The 18,671-nt window shown below is 58.8% G+C and overlaps 1 protein-coding gene across 1 annotated transcript in view; it reads right to left on the minus strand.

The window, feature by feature from the left end:
- Window positions 1-15,614, minus strand: part of BCOR (BCL6 corepressor) — an 83,964-nt gene extending 68,350 nt beyond the window's left edge. Inside the window, exon 1 of the mRNA XM_042788371.1 lies at window positions 15,367-15,614. The gene's annotated coding sequence lies outside the window, so the exon portion shown is untranslated. The remainder of the gene's footprint in view (window positions 1-15,366) is intronic.
- Between the last annotated feature and the right edge of the window lie 3,057 nt (window positions 15,615-18,671).

Below are 18,671 nucleotides of genomic sequence, written 5' to 3' on the forward strand. Positions count from 1 at the left end.
GTCCCGCGGGGATCCCGCCGCACGGAGCTCCGGCTCGGCGCACCCCACCCGGGCACTCCGGAGGGATAAAGGGAGGGCGCGGGGTGGGGGGGTGAGGGGAAGCGGCGAGCAGCCGCCCCGGCAGCGGGGGAGCAGCAGCAGCCCCCGGGGACGGGAGAGCTGCAGACAGGGCCGTGTCCCCCTCCCCACGCCGTGTGCCCCCCCGGGGGCAGCCCCCTGGGGTGGGGTGGGTGAGCATCAGCCTCCCGCGGGGAGGCGGGGGCCGGGCCGAGCGGCGGGGAGCGCAGGGCCCCCGGGCGGGCGGTGTGGGGCGGGCGGTGCTGCCCGGGTTCAGGCGGTGGCAGGCGTTGTTTTCCTCGGAGAGCGGAGGAGGAGGAGGAAATCTCCGGGTTTTTAATGAGGGGGTGCAGCAGGGCTGAGCACTGGGATTACACGGCGCGGAGACAGAGCTGCGGGCTGTGTGTGCGCGCAGGGCTGGAAGTCTCCGCCCGTCTGCCTGCTAATCGCACGTTTTCCGCTGTTAAAAAGAAACCGAGACGCTGTGGCCGAGCGCAGCGCTGTCTCTGTGACTGTGACATGAAAAGATGGCGCTCTCTCCCCTCCCCCAGCCTCCCTCTCGGCTTACACTTCCTCCCCAACAGCTTTTGCCTTCCAGTTTTTAAAACCCTCTTTTCTCCCTTCCTTCCCCCCCTCTCCCCCGGCCGGATACCACCAGCTTCCCAGCCGATCGGTGGGTCTCTGTTGCGACGATTTTTTTTTTTTTTTTTTTTTTTTTTTATCTCTACCTCGCTATTTTCGCCTCTCCCTTTTCTCGGAAACCTCGATCTCCCTCTGTTTATTACTCGCTCTTTTGTGAACTTCTGCGGCTAATGGGAGGCAGTTTGCAGGAGGCGGGGGGGGGGGGGGCGGGGGATGTGCGGAAAAGCGGGGAGGGGGTTACCCAGCCGCTTCTCCCCCCCCCCCCATCTATTTCCTCCCTCTCCCCCGAGGCAGCGGGGGCAGGAAAGCCAGCCGGATCGCGGTGTGTGCGTGTCCGGGGGGCGGGAAGGCGGCTCCGAGAGGTGCCTGGTCGCGCTGCGGCTGCCCCCGCCGCCGCGGGGGGGGGCCGGGGGGAGCCGCGCTGGCGCGGCGGGAGGCATCCCCGTCGGAGGAGTTTACCTGTCTAGAAATGTTTTACGGTGCTGCACGCACGAAGGTGGTCCCGGCTCCCGGAGCGGGGCCGCGGGAATTGGCCGCGGCCCCTCTCCCAGGCCGGAGGGCTGCTCCACCGCCTTCCACCTCCCTCCTCGCGTTCATCACCAGACCGCTCCAAATGCTAAGTTGTTTTGTTTTTTTTTCCCTTTTTTTTTTTTTTTTTTTTTAAGCCTGCAAATTAAATTCAGCGCTACTCTCTCCTATTTTAGTGTCTGTTATGTTAATTGCACTTAGCGCTGGGGCGCTGCTCGCCAGGGATGCATGAAGGCCTCGGAGATTAACTGCAGGCTCCTGCTCGGACTTTTCTCAGCCAGCAGCGAGTTGCGAGGGGCTGCCGAGGAGTTCGCACCACCCCGTGTGCTTTCGGGGTGTGCTGCTGCCAGCCAGCCACTCTGAACCCAGGGCCAGCGACTCTCGGCTGGGAGGTCAGGGTGGCAGCGGCTCCCTCTGCGCCTGCAGATCTATTTGCGTAAGGATTTGCATTGCGGGAGGACAGGTATTTTTCCTCCTCGTGGATGGTAAAAATGCAAAATTAGCACGACTGTTTCTAGGCAGAGACGCCACGATTACGTGATCTCGCTGAACCTGTCGGTTGTGCTTTCCGGAGCAGCAAGGAAACCGGACACCTTTACCAATGACTCCCAGAGCCCTTCTGCCGGGTGCTCGCCGTATTTATCGCTATCTAACCCCACGCAGCTCGCCAGTGCCGTGTCGCAGCCCCTGCCCTGCCTGGGGATGTCCATCAGGCCGGTTGCGCCCTGTGGAATTTCCCGGCCTCGCCTCCACTCGGAGGAGTGGGCATGTGTGGCCTTCCCAGACGAGTCCTTTCTCCAGCGCCTACTTCATCTATTCGTTATCAGGGGACGGCGTGTGGAGTGACTGAGCCTAATAAGTTGTCCACTTGTTCATTTCAGGAGCATTGATTTCTGGTTCCAAGGCACTCTGTTCTAGCACTGGCTACAGCTGCGGGGCATTTCGCAGCTGGTCTTTCGCCTAGACAAATATCAGGGAGAATGCGAGCGTTATTAGCCACATAAATAAATCATTAACGTGCACACAAATGTTATTTTAGCATAACTTCCAAGGAGAAAATATCCCGACGGGGCAAGACAGAGAGGCGCGGTGCGCTGGCCCGGCCTCCGCGCAGCCCGGCCGGCAGCGGCAGGCGGGGGTCAGCGCCCCCCTCTTCCCCCCCCCCCCCCCCCCCGACGCGAAGCCGGGGGCAGAGGCAGGGCTCCCCCGCTCCCGATTGAACATTAACAAGGCCGGGCCGCCGTGGCACGGCCGTGGGGCCTTGCCTCGCAGACCTTTGTCTGCTCTCCCGAGGCCGGGCGGGGACGGCGGACGCTTTTCTGCCCGCCCCCCCCCCCCAACGCGACGGCACTAATGAGATTACCGGCCCGCCGGCCGCGGCTGCTGCCGCCAAGCACCGAGCCCACGGGGCTGAACCCCCGGCCCGGCCGCTGCGCTTCGTTAACGCGGAACCCACGGCAGAAGGAACCCCACGGCACAAACGCCGTTGGCTTTCGGTCTCCCGCGGAGGGCTGCCGGCTCCCCCCGCGCCCCGGCGGCGGGGACCGGGGAGCGGGGAATGGGGACCGGGGAGCGGGGAATGGGGACCGGGGAGCGGGGAATGGGGACCGGGGAGCGGCCGCCGCCCGGGCCGCGCTCGCCCGGCCCCGCGCAATCCCGCGGGTGCCAGTAAAGCCCTGCCTGGGAGCCCTGCCAAGGCGGTCGCGCTTTGATATTCCGCACCACGGCCGCTCCTCGCTTCGCTCCTAACCACGCAAACGCGAGCTAGCCCCGGCGCTCTCCGTAATAAGCACCGAGCGCGTTTCGCCGGGCTCCCTGAGTAAATATTGTATAGGAGAAGCGGGGCTGCGCTGGAAAGCCGAAATCTTCCACTTTTTCGCACTTAGCAACCGACTGAAGCGTTGTGCGCTCCCTCCCCGAGCCAGGCTCGGTGTGATTTACTTTCTGGTTGCGATGCAGATATTCACTTGTCAGTTCAAGGGCAGGACAGAAACTGTGCAAGCGGAGTCTTGTGAACGGAAATCTCCCATTTACGAGGTTCTGCTCCACCACCAAAAGCCACCCTCCAGCACCTTTGTTCTGCATGCAGCTGCTTTTATTTCAAACACACTTCCCCCCCCTCCGCCCCCCTTCCCCCCCCTCCCCCCCGAGCTCATCTCCATCCGACCCTTCTTCCCACGTCTCCCTCCTCAGATGGATTCCCAGTCTTTTCCTGACTGACCCTGAGGGAGGCGGCCGCGGGAGGTGGGGGGCAAGGGGGGAGGGAGACCGGGAGAGGTTGATGATGAATGACAAGGCAAATGATAAGAGCCGAAGCGACAGCAAAAGCAAACAGAAGTGGTCTCTGCTCCCTCGCAGGGCCCAGCCCCGTCCGCGGCCACGGGAGTTGTGCTTGTGCCATGAAAGCAGGGTTGGCCTCCGCAGGCAGCGCGGCTTCTCCGGGGCGAGATAAACACATTTCGGTCACGTGGCGAGCCCACACGGTGCCATGCTCCGATTTGCCTTCCCCGCTCGCTTATTCACAATAACGCGCCCTCCGCCAGCCAGCTCCCAGGCGAACCTCACCTCCCTGGCTCCCGGCCAGCCCGCCCGGGCCCGGCCATGCGGGGAGAACCCGCGGCTGCCCCCCGTCCCGGGGAGGCTGCACCCCCCAGCCGGAGCTGGGGCAGACTCCGGCTGCATCCCGGTTTGGGCAGGAACGGGCTGGCTCGGGGCTGGGGCTGGGGCAGGAGCCGGCTGCGCCCGAGGGGGAGCGGGGGCCGGGGGCTGGTCACATCCCCAGGACGGGGAGCGGGGTTTTCCCCCCGAGGACCGCAGGTGCGGGAGGTGTGCGGGCGCTGTTGGCTTCGGGATTGGGGGGGGGGGGGAACCCCGCATCCCCCGGCGCGAGGTGGGCTCCGCGGAGAGGCGGGGGAGGGGGGGGGGGACCGGGGCACCCGCGGCGAGACGGCAGCTTTGCCGCTTTAAAATGGCTGAAAAGGGTGTCCCCGGGCATCCCCCCCTCCCCGGTAGCAGCAGCGTCGAGCCTCGTCGCCCCGAGCACCGCGGCCGCCTGCGGCAGCCCCGGCTGGTTACGGGAACAATGAGCCGCCGCGGGCGCGCCCGGTGCCGCCGCGCTGCCGGGGCCGGCCCGGGGCAGGGCCGGGGGTGCGAGCGGCGGGGGAGGCGTGCGGGGGGAGCCGGCTGGAGCTCTTCACCACCACCACCACCACCGCCCGGCGGAGCGAGCGTACCGTTTAATCCCTTTATCCCCGCTCGCTGGTGGCGGTGCGAGCCGCCGGGCCGGGAGCCACCCGCCAGCCGCCCGGGGAGGCGACGTGCTGGCTCCGCGGCGCAGATGTCGCCGGGTGGGAGCAGGAAACCGACCCCCCACCGGCCCTACCGTTGCAACGGCAGCGGGGGGAGGGGAGGGGGGTCGCTTGGCCACGCTTCGGGGGGTTCTGGCCCTTCGGAGCCCACGAGGGCTGGCTGCCGTCGGGCACCGGGGCCGTGCCCCGACGCCCCGCCCGCAGCCCCACGGCCTCCACATCCCCGCTCCCGTGGCAGGCCTCGCTGTCCCCCAACGGGTGCACGGCCCGCGGGCTTCCCTCTCTCCGGGCCTCCCCGGGCGAGGCGAGGCGAGGAGCAGCCCCCGGTGTGGTGCCCGGGTCGGGCAGCCGCTGCTCCGAAATCCGGCAATTATGCAAACACTCGGGATGCTCTCCCCTTTGATCTGAACTTCCTCGGAATGATCGCTTCTCGTGACGGAGCATGAAAACGCCTCTCGGACGTGTAAAGTGAACTACAGAGCTCTTTTCATCCCCTTTTGTTACCCGCACCGGGCTCGTCTCTCCAGCCCCACATTCCCCAAACGCCGGGAAAGGGGACCGAAAGGGACTCCCGCAGGAGGCGGCGGGACGTGGGAGCAGCCCGGGCCGCCGGTTGTCATGGCGAGGCCAAGCGTCTTCCCAAGTTATGTGCGACTAATGGGTTTGTGCCCCTCTCGGCTCCGGGTTCACCTTTCCCCCCCGCTGCTCGGCTCCCCGCCGACCTCCCCGCCCGCCCCCCCGGGGGCCAGCGGCGCCCCGGCCGCCCCCCCGCCAGCAGCTCGCCGAGCCCCGGTGCCTCCTCCCGCGGATTCGCTCCCCGCGTGTCAAACGCGGCGGGGTGCGGAGGCGGAGGGAGGGGGGTCAGGGCTCCCGCCGACGGCAGCGCCGGCCCCGAGCGACTTTAAAGGCCATCCTTTGCCGCCCTCCTTGCCACCTCCTGTTTCGGTTTTGATAACTGAGACTAACGAGGCACTGAATGTATCATAGGTTTAGTATGTCCGTGCGACCGTGGATATGATTTTCAAGGCTCCCGAGAGCCATGGCTGGGATTTTTTGTTATCTTCTTTTCTTTTTTTTTTTTTTCTTTTCTCCCCTTCAAAGAGATATTAAGAAAGTTTACACCGTCTTGAAAACTACTCCTCCAGTGTAAGAAAAACATTCTGACCGTTCGCTGGAGGCCATTTTATGCAACTTCAAGGAGGTTAATAGCTTGCATAATTTCAGGAATACCAGGTGTCTCCTTAATACCTTTTTCCCCTTTCCCTGCCATTCATTCTGACAAGCCAGGAGCTCTGCAGGCCGAGCGCTCCTGTGATAGACAATGGATTCCCACCTATCCGAGGGCCTGTGTTAGAAAACGGATTGACTTCTTCCCTGCCCTCATCATGCATGGTGCAGAAAGAAAGACTGCAATGTATCTGTGAGATGAAGGGATGCATGTGAAGGAGGGTAGGGAGAGAGGGGGCTACCCTAAGTACATAGATTGTCTTTTTTATTTCGCTGGAATTTGCAATTTCGTCTAGGGAAGCATTGGTAGATGCGGCGTTAATAAAATTGTACCGCTGCAAAACAAAGCTGAGCAAATAAGAGAAGGAGAATTATTTGAACTGTTTTTAAAATGTTGTCATGCTTGTTAACAGCTGCTTAACTCTGATGCCTAACAAGCTCTTGGAAAAGAAGTTTTATTAATGGGAAAAAAAAAAATAAAAAGCAATCCCCCTGCTTGCTTACAATTAAATGATGACAGCTTATAATGCATTCCTTCAAGACCTCCAGTAACATCCGGGTCAGGGGACTTGAAATACCTAATTCGTAGATTTTTTTTAAACCAAGAATGGACCGTTATGATCACCTGGTCTGACCTGCTACATATCATAGGCCAGGGAATTTCAGCCAGACGTTCTTGTATCAGACTCATAAATTCTGGCTGAGCTTTTAACCTGGCATCCAGTCTTGCTCTGAAGACTTTTAAGTAACAGAAAACCCACTGCTTGCCTCAGTTGTTCCAGTGGTTATGTCCCCTCACTGTTTTGTTTTTTTTTTTTTTTTTTAAAAAACAAAACAAAACAAAACAAAAAAAGCACCTATTTCTGCTCAGAATTCATAGAGCTTCATTTTCCAACATAGGATCTCATTATGCCTTTGTCTGCCACATTAAAGAGATCTCTACTATCAGAAATCTCCCCATAGAGACACTTAGGGCACTTAAAGACTATGATCAAACCAAGTCATAGCCTCCTCTTGGATAAATTAATAGATGGGATTTCTTTAGTCTTTTGCAATAAGATGCGATTTCCAGACCTTGAATCACTCTTGTAGCTCTTTTCTGATCCCGTAACAATTTGCCAATGCACTTTTAACATGCAAAAACCACAACAGAGCCAGACACAGTATTCCAGCAACAGTCTCATTCATGTTGGAAGCGTTAATGGCATCATTAAGTTTACTTGTTTAAAACCCTATGCAGATTACCTTTATAGATAGCCTTAGCAATACTGACTTTATTAAAACCTCATTTAAAAAGTCGTCTGTCTTCATGCAGACCAGTGTTGTTCACCAAATTCACAACGCTGAGCGTGGCTTGACCAAACTGCAAAACCAGCTTGGTTTTTCTAGCTGGGGCTTTTTCAGTGTTCCATCAGCCCTAGCCTTCAGTAGGGCTTCGTATTTTTTTTCTTTTGTCTGTAAGAAGCAACTGCTGCATATTCTCACAATGGCACTAGTCCTGGCTGTGCATGAGCAGAGAAGCACATAGACAGAGCTCCACTACAGCATTCCCTCTTTTCCCTCTCCCTCTCTTGCAATGCCAAAGCCCTGGTGAAGTTCCAGCAAGACTCAGCGTAGTTCATTTCCTTTCAGTGGCCATGGTGGGGCTCAGGTTTGAGACACTCCTCCCCAGATAGCTCACAGATAGCTTCCACAAGGGCTTCTTCAGCCACAGCAGTCTGCTTTCACACCCGAGCCCATTCCCCATCCACCTTCACGTGAACGTCTGCTCCAAAAGACAGACTTTAAGCAGGGTAGAGCTGTACCACTAGATAAAAGATGAAACATGTCCTCAGATAACGAGGTAGGAGCTGCCCTTCCTCTGCCCAGCCTGGTGATGCCCATCCATTTTTCAGTCTATCTATCTCATCTTCTGAGATAGCCTCTCTGTGCAATGGCAGCGTGAAATGGCAGGATCTCGGAGAACCAAGGTCCATGTGTTACAGAAGCACTAACTGCACTGCTCCAGTACCTTCCCAGTCTCTGATCTTCCCAAGCTACACCAGGAAACACTGCATGCAGTGAGTGCCGTCGCACCGGGTGCTGCAAGCCTGGATTCTGTTCTGCGTGAAAGGTGGCCTGAGTTGTACCCGAGCTGCACTGGATTATTTGCGTGAGACTGGCTCCCAAAAGCCTCAGCCATAGCTAGGACTGCATTGTGCTGGGCCTCGCATAATGAGGGTGAAAGAGCCTGTGCCCCAAAGATCTCTTTCCATATCATTTGTACCCTCAAAAGCAGAAGATCATATAGGACAGACACTGCCTTGGAAATGGCCAGGCCTCAGCTTTATACATGATCCCCGTCCTTGCTAGCAGAACTCACCCCTGAGCAACACTCCTTTATTTATTTTCCTCCCAAACGATAGGTCTTTTTCCATAGTTCCAGTCAGAGATTAACGTTAATCATGACGTCGTGGTCATGCATCAGACCACACGTGCTTTTCCCGCCAAAGGCAGTCAGACTGGTCCACGGCATCTTCTCTGCCCTAACAGAGGTCGTGGCACGTGCTGGCGACTGGCTGAGCATAGTGGGTCTGCACTGTGGGCACCTTCTGGTGGGAAAGCAGCTACGACCTGCCCAGGAAAGCTGTTCCCCACGTAGGAGGAATTCTTTATCTGTACAGGGCTGATTAAGGGACTTGTACACAGCTTATTCTGCTACTGCCTCCAGGGACATGGTGCCAGCACAGCGTAAAGCCTGTGTAGCTACGCTGTATGCCCTGGGGTGAACTATGATGAAGTTCATGTTATGTTGGAGGACCTTGAAGCTGGTACAGCAACAACCAGAGAGGTCCAGCCTGCATAAAGCAACACTAAGACGAGGGTAGCACAAGATTAAGGGCTAAGTTGCTGTTGTGTATGTGCCCCAGCTCATGTTCTGTGCCACGCAGTTGCGCCACAACTGCCCCTTTAAGCTTAAATTATCCACAATAAAACTATTTTTCCCATGACACATGGCACAGCCTTCATGTCCTACTAGTAGCAGCCCTCCCTCCGTTTATACTTTCCACGTGGCCTCATTTTACTATGAGTCAGACACACTTGCCCTCTCTTCCTATGACTTACACTTTCCTACCTCAGAGGACATGTATATCAGAAGATATATCTGATGGCCCAGTTTATGGATATCTTCTTGTACAATTGGCATCACTCCTTTCCAAAACCACTGCTAGATAGACATCGGGTTCAAATCAAATTCTCCGTTAGACCCAACCATGAAAAAACGAGCACAGAGAAGTCACCTTTGTTATAACAAAACACCCTTGAGTTGCACTTAATTCTAGTAAGCAGCACATTATCCTCGCTCGCTGTACCAAAATGCAATTTATAATTTTAAAAAGCAATAATCATTCAAAACATCAGACCTGCGAGGCACTGCATACCGCAGGATGGGATTGCTTCTCTTCTTTCTAATTTACCCGCAAGCACACATCGCCCAGCCGCTCGTGACGACCTGCTCTTTCTTTCTTCCAGGCTGCTGCAGCCAACAGTATTTGGGTCTGAGCAACTGTTTTGGGGTCTGCTCTCCTCTAACCCTCCAAGGGGTTTGTCATTAGTTTTCATGGAGAGAAGAACGAGGCTGTATGTGGAAAACCAATATTGACATTTCCTTGTTTAAATATCATACATCAGAGGGGGGTCACGGGAGCCAAGGCCACCAGAAAGGGTTCCCCCACAAGCTATTATTTCCTTTTAAAAAGCACCAGGGACCCAGCAGTCTCCACTGGGCCTCACACCCGCATGTCTGCTCTTCTCTGCGAGCTGGCTGACTGCTGCCAGTGCCACTTAGCAAATACAGATGCTCAGGTCTTTTTCTTTCACCGTGGGTCTCACTCATCCCTGCGCAGAGGCCTGGTACTAAATGAATGCCTCATTTAAACTCTCTTTTCAAGGCTATACGAAATTCACAGCCCATCCGCGCTCACCTCGGTCTTTGCTTGCAAAAATCTACAGCGCTTTCCTATCAAATTGGAAACAAATGGCATTCAAACTTCTTTTAAAAATTAATTGAACCAATACATCAACAACTTTCATGTTTCCAGAGCCTGCGCGGCCCTCGCCTGGGAAATTAGAACTGCGGGAGGGTAATTTTGCATTTAAATCAGTGGAGCACTCTTTCCCGACAAGGTTGCCTTCACACTTTGTAAAGCCAAGCAGTCCTACTGGGGTTTGGAAGACGGGAGCCCGTTAGCTGTCCTGTACCTATGGCACACCCAATCTCCCTGGCGGGGGGGCTTTCTGGCAGCCTGTGAGGGTGTAACCCCCCCATTAGCACCACCCAGTGCAATGCTTTTGGGGGGTACTTCTACACCCTACATCCGAGTTCCCTTCTCCTCACATTCATCTGAGCAGCACCTCACCGGCTGTGCCTTATTCCTTGTGTTTTCCCCCCGTTCCCCATGTGAGAGCGCTTCACCCCGAGAGTGGGCAGGCTCTCAAGGTGAGGTTGGATGCTGAGCTAGCAAAAAGCGTGTTTGGGGACCGCTCGGAAAAAGGAGCAGAGAAAGTGACAGCAGTCAAGCCCGCCATTTCCCAGGGAGGGAACCGCTGCAGGATTTCTAAAGCCCTGAACAGATTTGCCCCTAAAAGAAAGGTAATCCACATTATGTGGAAACAAAATTATATTCACATGAACACACGCATACAAACGCACACTGTTCTCTTCTAACTGCAGGACATAGGCGTTGGGAGCAGTGGCCTTGGAGAGCCCCAGCAAAGAAGCCCGTGGCTGGAGCCAGGAGCTCGCCTGCCTCCCTGTGCCACCGGCATCGCTCTCCTGGTCATCTGCTGTTGTAGTTCTTATAGTTTTGCTTCCGTTTTGGGGGCAGACAGGAACAATCTGCCTTCTGTGCCTACAAAGGGCCCAGCATACTAAAGCTGCTGTCAGGTAACACAATACTTGCAAACCTGGAAAGATAAAATACCACTGAAATTTAGTGTGCGTCAGTCCCGCTATTTATCGCTACACATCCTGAGCCTTACTCTAGTCCAAAACTTCTCCCTGCTGTTTTGTTGTTTAGACGATAGCCACAATACGTTAGACGATGCAAGGCAGAGTCATACCATGAAGAGCTTACAAATCTAAACATAGGCCAGACAGGCAGGGTAAACAGAGGTTATAAGAACGTGAAGACATCGTTTCAGTGGTCATGTAGAGGTCTTTAAGAATTTCCAGTGACAGGACTTTTGAAATCATTTTTCCCCTTCTTGGGAGCGTTCTGGAGGTGGCAAGAAGTTAGGAAGCGATGAAAAAGAGAGACATTGCGACTTGACGAGCTGTTCCTGGGCGAACCTCAAGGGTGTAAGTTCAGCTGCAAGGAGGCCTGCAGGCTGGCAAGGATGGGGTGCCCGCAGCCTGCTACTGCTGGCAGCAGAGGGCTGGGGCCGTGAGAGGGGCCTGGGGTGTGCCTGTGCTCCAAACTGAAGCAGCTTTCATACTTTTTGGTGTCCCTGCCGACTGCTCCAAGCCATTGGGGTTTGCCCATTCTGCTTTAGTAGTGTTCTCTGCTGCTTTGTTTCTGAGGCTTAGCCATCGCCACGTAAGAGCACTTCCAAGGAGATTTTAAAATGCCTTTGGGGCAGTGAGGGACAGCAGCAGGAGGACTATTTGAACCACTTTGGTGTGAGACATTTGGACTTAGATCCATCCAGGCGTTAATTCAGTGAAAGCCAGACAGGATCAGGCTGAAACTGGCATTATGCACTGTTGGAAGCAAATCCAATTCACATAGTTTTAAGCACATGCAAACCATTTTCTGTGGGAACCTGGAGTGCTTTACAAGAGTGCTTGAGGGACCAGGTGACTTTTAGCATGGTGAATTTCAGCAGCATAACCAAGGCTTAATGCTGTGGCCATAGCCCTCCCTGAGGTAGCGATGACTGCAAAGGCCAAGCCAACAAGTTAGAAAGGGTTTGTTTCCCTTTCCACTGCCCCTGTCTTTTTTTTTCCTGCTTCTTGTTATGTATACTGCCTGAAGAGAAAAGCGCTGTATCTTATCATGACACAAGCCTGTGTTTTTCTCTCCCTGCTACAATGTTGGAGGTACCTAGAGAGAGAACAGCTCTTCGCAGGACCTGCAAGGTGGTGAGGAGACCCTGAGACCATTTTTGCCTACTGCTCTTCAGGTTGCTCAAAAGTTTTGGGTCCTACCTTCAGTCAGTGAACAGCAAGGCCCAGGGGTAGAAACAGCAGTGGCGTATAATATCTACGCAGTATCTCTCCTGTCACAAGGCAGGGACCCGTCAACTACACCCAAACCCCATCAGGCCCCTGGGAAATGAGTTCTAGCATTGGTTTGCCACAAACCTCGCCCCAAATACAGAAGAAGGACCTTGTCTCAAGCCAAGCTGAAACGGTTGTGTAGACACACACATATCCGCTGTTGTCTCAGTCTTGCACTCTTCCTTCAGGTGCTTCCTTGCCATGCGAGGGGGTGTCCCCAAGCCTTCACTCTCACATACCTACAGGACTGCTTCCCAGCCACAGCTTATATTCAGCTTTCCCCAGACAAGAGTTACTCTGACATCTTCACACATGCGCACACACACACACACACACAGGGATCTTTCTGAATGCTGCGTGCGTGGTCTTTTGCTCTCCCGCTCCCCGGCGCACCGGGGCTCAGCCTGCCCAGACGTGTGCAACCCCACACCTCATCCCCACGCTCTGCCCAGAGTCTCTCGCTCCTTCTGCAGGTCCAACACTGGCCATGTCTGCAGCACCAGAGCAACCGCGTGCAGTGCAACGAGGGCACGTGAGTCATTTACCTCCCAGCCAGCCCTGTCTGCTGGGCTCCGGCGGGAGCGACACAGTGCTCTTGCTCCTGGTTCTTAAGTGGCGCTCAGAGGTACAGGGCACGTTATAGATTTTTGCCTCCCTTTGGCTTTTGGGCTTAGCAGCAGTGCTTTGTACTCGGCAGGCCTCACTGTCTGCTCGGCTGCACAGGCTGCTGGCTTGCTGCTCTCCTCCTTCACTTCCTCTGCCCTCCCTGATGCATTAAAACCTCCTCCAAGGGCCAAGGCGGGTGAGGGGGAGGAGGGGGGGGGGGGCAGAAGGAGAAGGCAGGCTCCATGGGGCACTGGGGCTGGGAATTGCTCCAGGCTGTGGGTGACAGGCATGAAAGTTGCTGGCCTGCTCTGCACAGGCAGGGCAATTGGGAGCAGGGGGTCACAGGCAGGGAAGGTGTCACTTGCATGACCGGGGGCTGGGGCTACCACCGGGTGGGGGGGTGGGGGGGTTAAACCCCCCTGGCTGGCCTCAGTGAGGCTCCCGGGGGCCCGGGGCACAGCTCACCCCGAAGCCAGACATGGCTCCCAGCCTCACACTGCACTTCGTGGCCTCCCCAGGGACCCGGCCACGTCTGACCGGGATGTCTCCCAGCCCCTCCATCCTCCCCATGGGACACCTGAGACAGCTCTGCCCTGCTGCTGCTGCCCCCGGCCCCAGCCCCGACAGCACGGCCCGAGCTGCCCCCCCCCCGGGGTGGCAGGTCCTGGCCTAAAGCGGCCCGGTGGTGCACGACACCCGTGCCGTGGGGAGAGCCCGCGATCTCCTGCCTGGCTGAGGGTGGGGTAGGGGGGCTCCAGAAAATACCGAGTGCGTGCTTGGACTGCATCAAAGATATTTATTTTGATAGTCCCTTGGCTATAACTTCCATCGTTCCCCTTTGTTTTATAGCTGCTCAAGTTTACTTGCAGAATTAAGACAGATTTGGGGGGGAGGGGGAGGAAGGGGGTAGGAAGCCTTTGTTCTCCGGAGTGTGCTTGTCTTACTTTTGCATCATGTGGCCTGAGCGGCACCCCCACACACACCCCCCCGCCCCGACCGTATTTACTCTATCTCGAGTGAGTGCTTTGAAGGAGAGGGCAGAGTCGTCGTTTAACCCTCTGCGTGCCTGCTGGGCCCTCCGCCGGCAGAGCCCGCCTTCGGCGGGGACGCAGCGGGTCCCGAAGCCCAGTCCGCTTTGACGGACGGCATCGCTGCGTGTCCCCCCTCTTCTCCACCCTCCCCCCCCCAAAAAAAAAAAAAAACAGCAGCGCCCATCCCGCAGCCGGTCTCCGCGCCAGCTTGCGCGGGGGGAGCGGGCGGCGGTGGGCCTCTCGGAGAGAGCCCGGGGATACCCCCTTGATCACTAGCAGGCTGGCCTGCTTAACACGAGGTTGGAGATGCCTACAAACTCGAAACAGCTGCCGGGCTTTGCTCTGGCCTGCCTGCTAAAATACGCCGATCTCCTTTTAATCTGTTTCATATTCACAAATTAAGCACTTAGCCTAGGTAATAAATCATGAGGCAGTTTACGAGGCTAGCAGGAGACAAACAAGTGGAAAGGGAAAACAATCGCCTAAAAGTACATTCAATGAAACTGCAAAGGCGTGCTCGGAAAGCCCAGCTCGCGCTCCCCGGGGCGGCGGCAGCACCCCCAGCCCCGGCCGAACCCCGGGGGGGCCGAACCGAGCCCCGCCGAGCCGGCACTTGTCCGCGCCGCGGAGCTCCGGTCTCAGCCCGGGCTCCCGCCTTTGTCTCCCCGGGTACCGGCCGCCCGCACCGGCTCCTCCTGGGAGAGACTCCCGCGGCAGCCGGCCGGGAAATAACGACTCGGGCTGGCGATAACCTCCCCTCTCACACACACACACACACACACACACACCGGCTCGGCCTCGGCTGGGGCGGGGGGGTGAGGAAAACGATGCTGGAAAAAAAATAAAGTGCGAGCATGCCTCACGCCGGAGCCGCTCGCAAGCACCCGCGGGGGACGTGGCACTCCCGGTGTCCCGGGGGACAGGCAGCCCGGAGAGATGCCAGGGGGGCTCCGGAGCGCACATGTCTGCCCGCTTCGCCCCGGTGCTGCCGGGCGCGGGGGTGCAGCTGGAAAGTAGCGCTTTGACTACCTGAACTGCACCCCCTGGCCCCCTTTCTGCGATGGCCGGTGGAGGGGAGCACCACGGCTGGCGAGGGACACCCCCACCCCCCCCCCCCGCCTTGGGCCACTGTCACGCTCACCACGCGAAGGGGCGGCGCGGCAGGACGGGGCTCCGGAGGGCAGGGCTCAGCCCCTCGGCTCCTGCGGCGGGAGAGGGGAAACGGGAGGCGGGCGAGCCTGCAGAAGTGCTGGCCGGGCGCCGGTGGCGGGGGGGCCGGGGAGCTGCCGCCCGCCGTGGCAGCCCGGGACGCCCCGGAGCTTTTCCCCGGCGGCTCCTCCCGGGAGAGCTGCCAGCCACCCCGGGGGGACGCAAGCGGAGGCCCCAAGACAAAAGACCCGGCGCTAAGACCCCTCCTGGCAAAGGCGCAGCCTGCCGAAAGTATTTCAGCAGAGACTTTTCTCTGTGTGTCCCCCCCTGCCCCCGGCGGGGCTCCGCGCCGGGCCGGTGGCTCCGAGCCGTGGCAGCGGGGCCGCAGCCGGCTGCGGGGGGGGGGGGGAGCGGGGGGGGGCGGGGGGGGGGGGGGTCGTGCGGAGCTTGGAAGAGAGGGGGAGGGAGGGAAGGAAGGTCGGCAGCATCCCCCGGGAGAGGTTAGGGGGGCAAGCGGTGATTTCAAGGGACTCCCGCGGAAGAGAACGACACAGACCTGCGGCCGTCCGCCGAGCGTGATCTGCCGAGCTGCGGGTGCGAAGAGGCGCGGTCAGGGGCTATTTATCTGTCGCCGGAGCGGCGGCTCCGGTCCCCGCATCGCCCGCCGGTAACAATGGCAGCGGCCGGCGGCTCTCCACGCGTCTGGGCGGCGGAATGGATGGCGGAAGATGCCGCCGCGCTCCGCTCAGACGGGCTCGCTCACGCATCCCTCTTGGCCAGAGCCTCTCGCTACTGCCGCTCCGCCGAGAGCTCTGGCCCGCTCCCCCCCCTCTTCTCCTCCACTTCCCCCCCCCCCCCCCCCCCCCCCCGCCCGCCCTTCCCCAATTTTCCATTTTCAGGACTTTGGCGCGGAGCCAGAAATGTCAGGAGGGGATGAAACTTGACACAGAGATCTCAACCCAGAGCGATTTCCTCCTCCCCCCCCCCCCTCCCCAGCCTCCCCCGCCTCCGTCCCCAGCCCCTAAGTTAACTTGAAGATAGTTTGGCCATATTTCAGTTTGAAAAGAAGGGGAAATTGCAGGTCACTGGTGCATGGTCGGGCCGGGGTGCATTTTTTTAATTTAAAACGGTAGACACCGAGGCCTGAAAAGCATCTGCAGCCCGTGCACTTTAACTGCTCCTCCCGGCCGCGGAGCGGTTAACCCCTGTGTGCCCCGGCCTCCTGCCCAGCGCCGCCCGCATCCCCTGCCCGGGGGGACTTGGGCCCCGTCCTGGCAGCGAGCCCCCCCCCCGCAGCAAAGCCACCGAGAAGGGCCGGGGCGACGGACCCTAGCACTGCTCCCCCCGCCCGGCTTCGCCACCAAACTTCGGGGCTGGGTCGTACCCGCCGGCAGGATGAGGTCCCCGGAGAGGAAAGGTGGCCAAGCGACAAGCCGCAGGTTGAGGGGAGCCCCCCTCGCCCCCCCCCTCCCCCCCCCCCCCCGGCCCTCCCCGCTCCCGCCGTCTCGGCCTGCGGAGCCCCCGCAGCGCCGGTGGGGCAGCTCCGGGGACCCCCCGGCACCGGGAGGGATGCTCGGCTGTTCCCTCCACCCCAATCCCGGCCCCCTCGGCCCGGGACCCCCCGGAGGGCTCCTCTCGCCCCTGGCCAGCTGGGCGTGCTGATAAGGGCGGGAGATGGGCGGAGGGGAGGGGGGGGCTGAGCCGGGGTGCGGGAGGGAAAGCTCCCGAAATGAAGAGAGCAGGGAGCGGAGCCCGAGCTAACTCCGGGGAGGATGCCTCAGCACTTTCGCTATTATGCATTTCCAGCACAAGGAAAGCTAATTCCTCCGCTGAGGGCCTCAATCAGGCATTTATTTGACACTCATGATGCATGAACGGCTAAACACTAGTCTAAGCGGAGGATCAGCCGCTAGTTTATAGCTCGCGAGGTTTTTTTTTGATGCAGGTGAATTATGTTGATCTCTGAATGCCTCGTATTCCTGGGGGTGGGCGGGGGGGGGGCAGGGAGAAGGAGGGGGGAGAGAAAGAAAACGAGAAGGAGTGGAGCGTGGGGGAGATTAACTTCTTGAAGCTCTTCTCCCTCACACCCGGGAAATCTCTGGCCGGGAGTTTTGGCTGGCACCCCTCCCTACGGCCCTCTCCTGACCCCCAGTATTCCCCTGCTCTCCCCCCCGCCGTCCCCTCGCCCCTCCGCGCTGAGTGCTGGCCCGGCTGAGCCCCTCGGGCATCCCGGCCGGGCCGGGCCGGGCCGGGCCGCGCTGCGGGGCCCCTCCACGCCACGGCGGGGAAACGCTCCCCCGGGGGCGTAACATGGAGCGGGGAGAGTCACGGAGACAACATGGAGGGGGGAGAAGAGGAGGAGGAGGAGGGGAGAAACCATATGGAGCAGGAGGGAGGGAGGCGACGCGGAGCGAGCGAGCCGGGAGAGCAGGGGAGGGAACGGGGGGCCGGGCGGCCGCCGGGGCCCGGGGCGCTGGGGCGGGCGGGGGGAGCCCCCAGGGGGGCGGCGGGGCGCGGCGGGGGGGGGACAGGATGGGGGACACGGCGGGGGGGGGTGGCCTGGCCCTGCTGCCCGCGGTCCCGTGGGTCTGCACTTCCTCCCCATCTCCCCCGCGCTTTCCCGGGCACTGCCCTTTATTCCTCCCGTGGATAATTTATTTTATTTCTTCCCCCCCCCCCCCCCCCCCCCCCCCCCCCCCCCGCCTCTCCTGCTGGCCTCTTTCCAACTGTTGTTCCAGGACCGAAAAAAATAACAATTAAGTAGGAGTCATGTCTTGTGACTTGCACAATCTCTTCTAACGCCTGAGTTCAATTTTACACAACATTTAATACAAATATTAAAAATCAATATATCAAGGGGGTTGTTAATGAAATGTTACAGTGAGTGTGTGTCACCAGATAGAATTTCGGTGGGAAACGTGTCTGATTTAGCAAAAGCTGAATGCGGTTGTATTCTTTATCCTCCTGCTAAAAACAAAAGATAAAGGTGTTCATTAAATCATATCAAATCGAATTAAACTCTATTGGCGGGTCCCTCCAGCAGAACAGAAGTCTGAAAAGCAGGGAATGGAAAATGAATCTCAATGCATCTCTTGACAACGGAACAGGAATCGGAACGCATTAAAAATAAATCAGAGCGCTGCTGTAGGTCACAACACAAGGATTAGACTGTACTGGAATAATGGGACGGGAGACAGAAAGGCAGAGCCTGCCCTGCAGGTAAACCCTGGCGCTGGAAGGGGATGCCAGATTTTTTTAAGCGATAGGTCACGCCAGATCTGTAACAGACAGCCTTTGCCCCTTCCAGGCTGCTTCTCCATCGCCCCTTCCCTGGCTCTCGGGACTGCAGTGCTCCCCAGCTCCTCGGCACGCTGCCAACTCAGCGTTTTGCAGGCTGGTGGCTTTGCCAGTCATGTCGCGTGTGTGCCGTCGTCGTCGTCGTCGTTCCCCCCCCACTCCCCCCCCCCCCCCCCCCCCCCCCCCGAGTCTTTGCACCTCTCCTCTTCCTCCACCTTGGCCCGTCCCTGCTCTCCTCGGCTCGGCTAAACTAGCCCGGCCTCCCGCACTATTCAGCTATTCCCCCTGACCCCTCTCAGCCCTTTGCAGGAGTCCTTGGGAGACGTCTGCCAAAAAGCTGGCAGCTGCCCGGGCGGCGAGGAGCGGGAGCGCCGCTGACAGCCGTCGCCGCCGCCGCCGCCGCCCTGCCCGGCGCCCGTCCCGCTCCTCGCAGCCCTCGTTGTCTCCGCGCCCAGCTGCGAGCCCTGCTCCGGGGGGAGCGGCGGGGGAGGAGGGGACGGGGACGGGGACGGCTCTGCCCTCTGCCGCGGTGTGGCCGGGAGATGACGGCGACGATGGAGCAGA

This window comes from Tyto alba, unplaced genomic scaffold (genome assembly GCF_018691265.1).
Source record: "Tyto alba isolate M040663 unplaced genomic scaffold, T.alba_DEE_v4.0 Super-Scaffold_14, whole genome shotgun sequence".
In the NCBI taxonomy this organism is placed as follows: domain Eukaryota; kingdom Metazoa; phylum Chordata; class Aves; order Strigiformes; family Tytonidae; genus Tyto; species Tyto alba.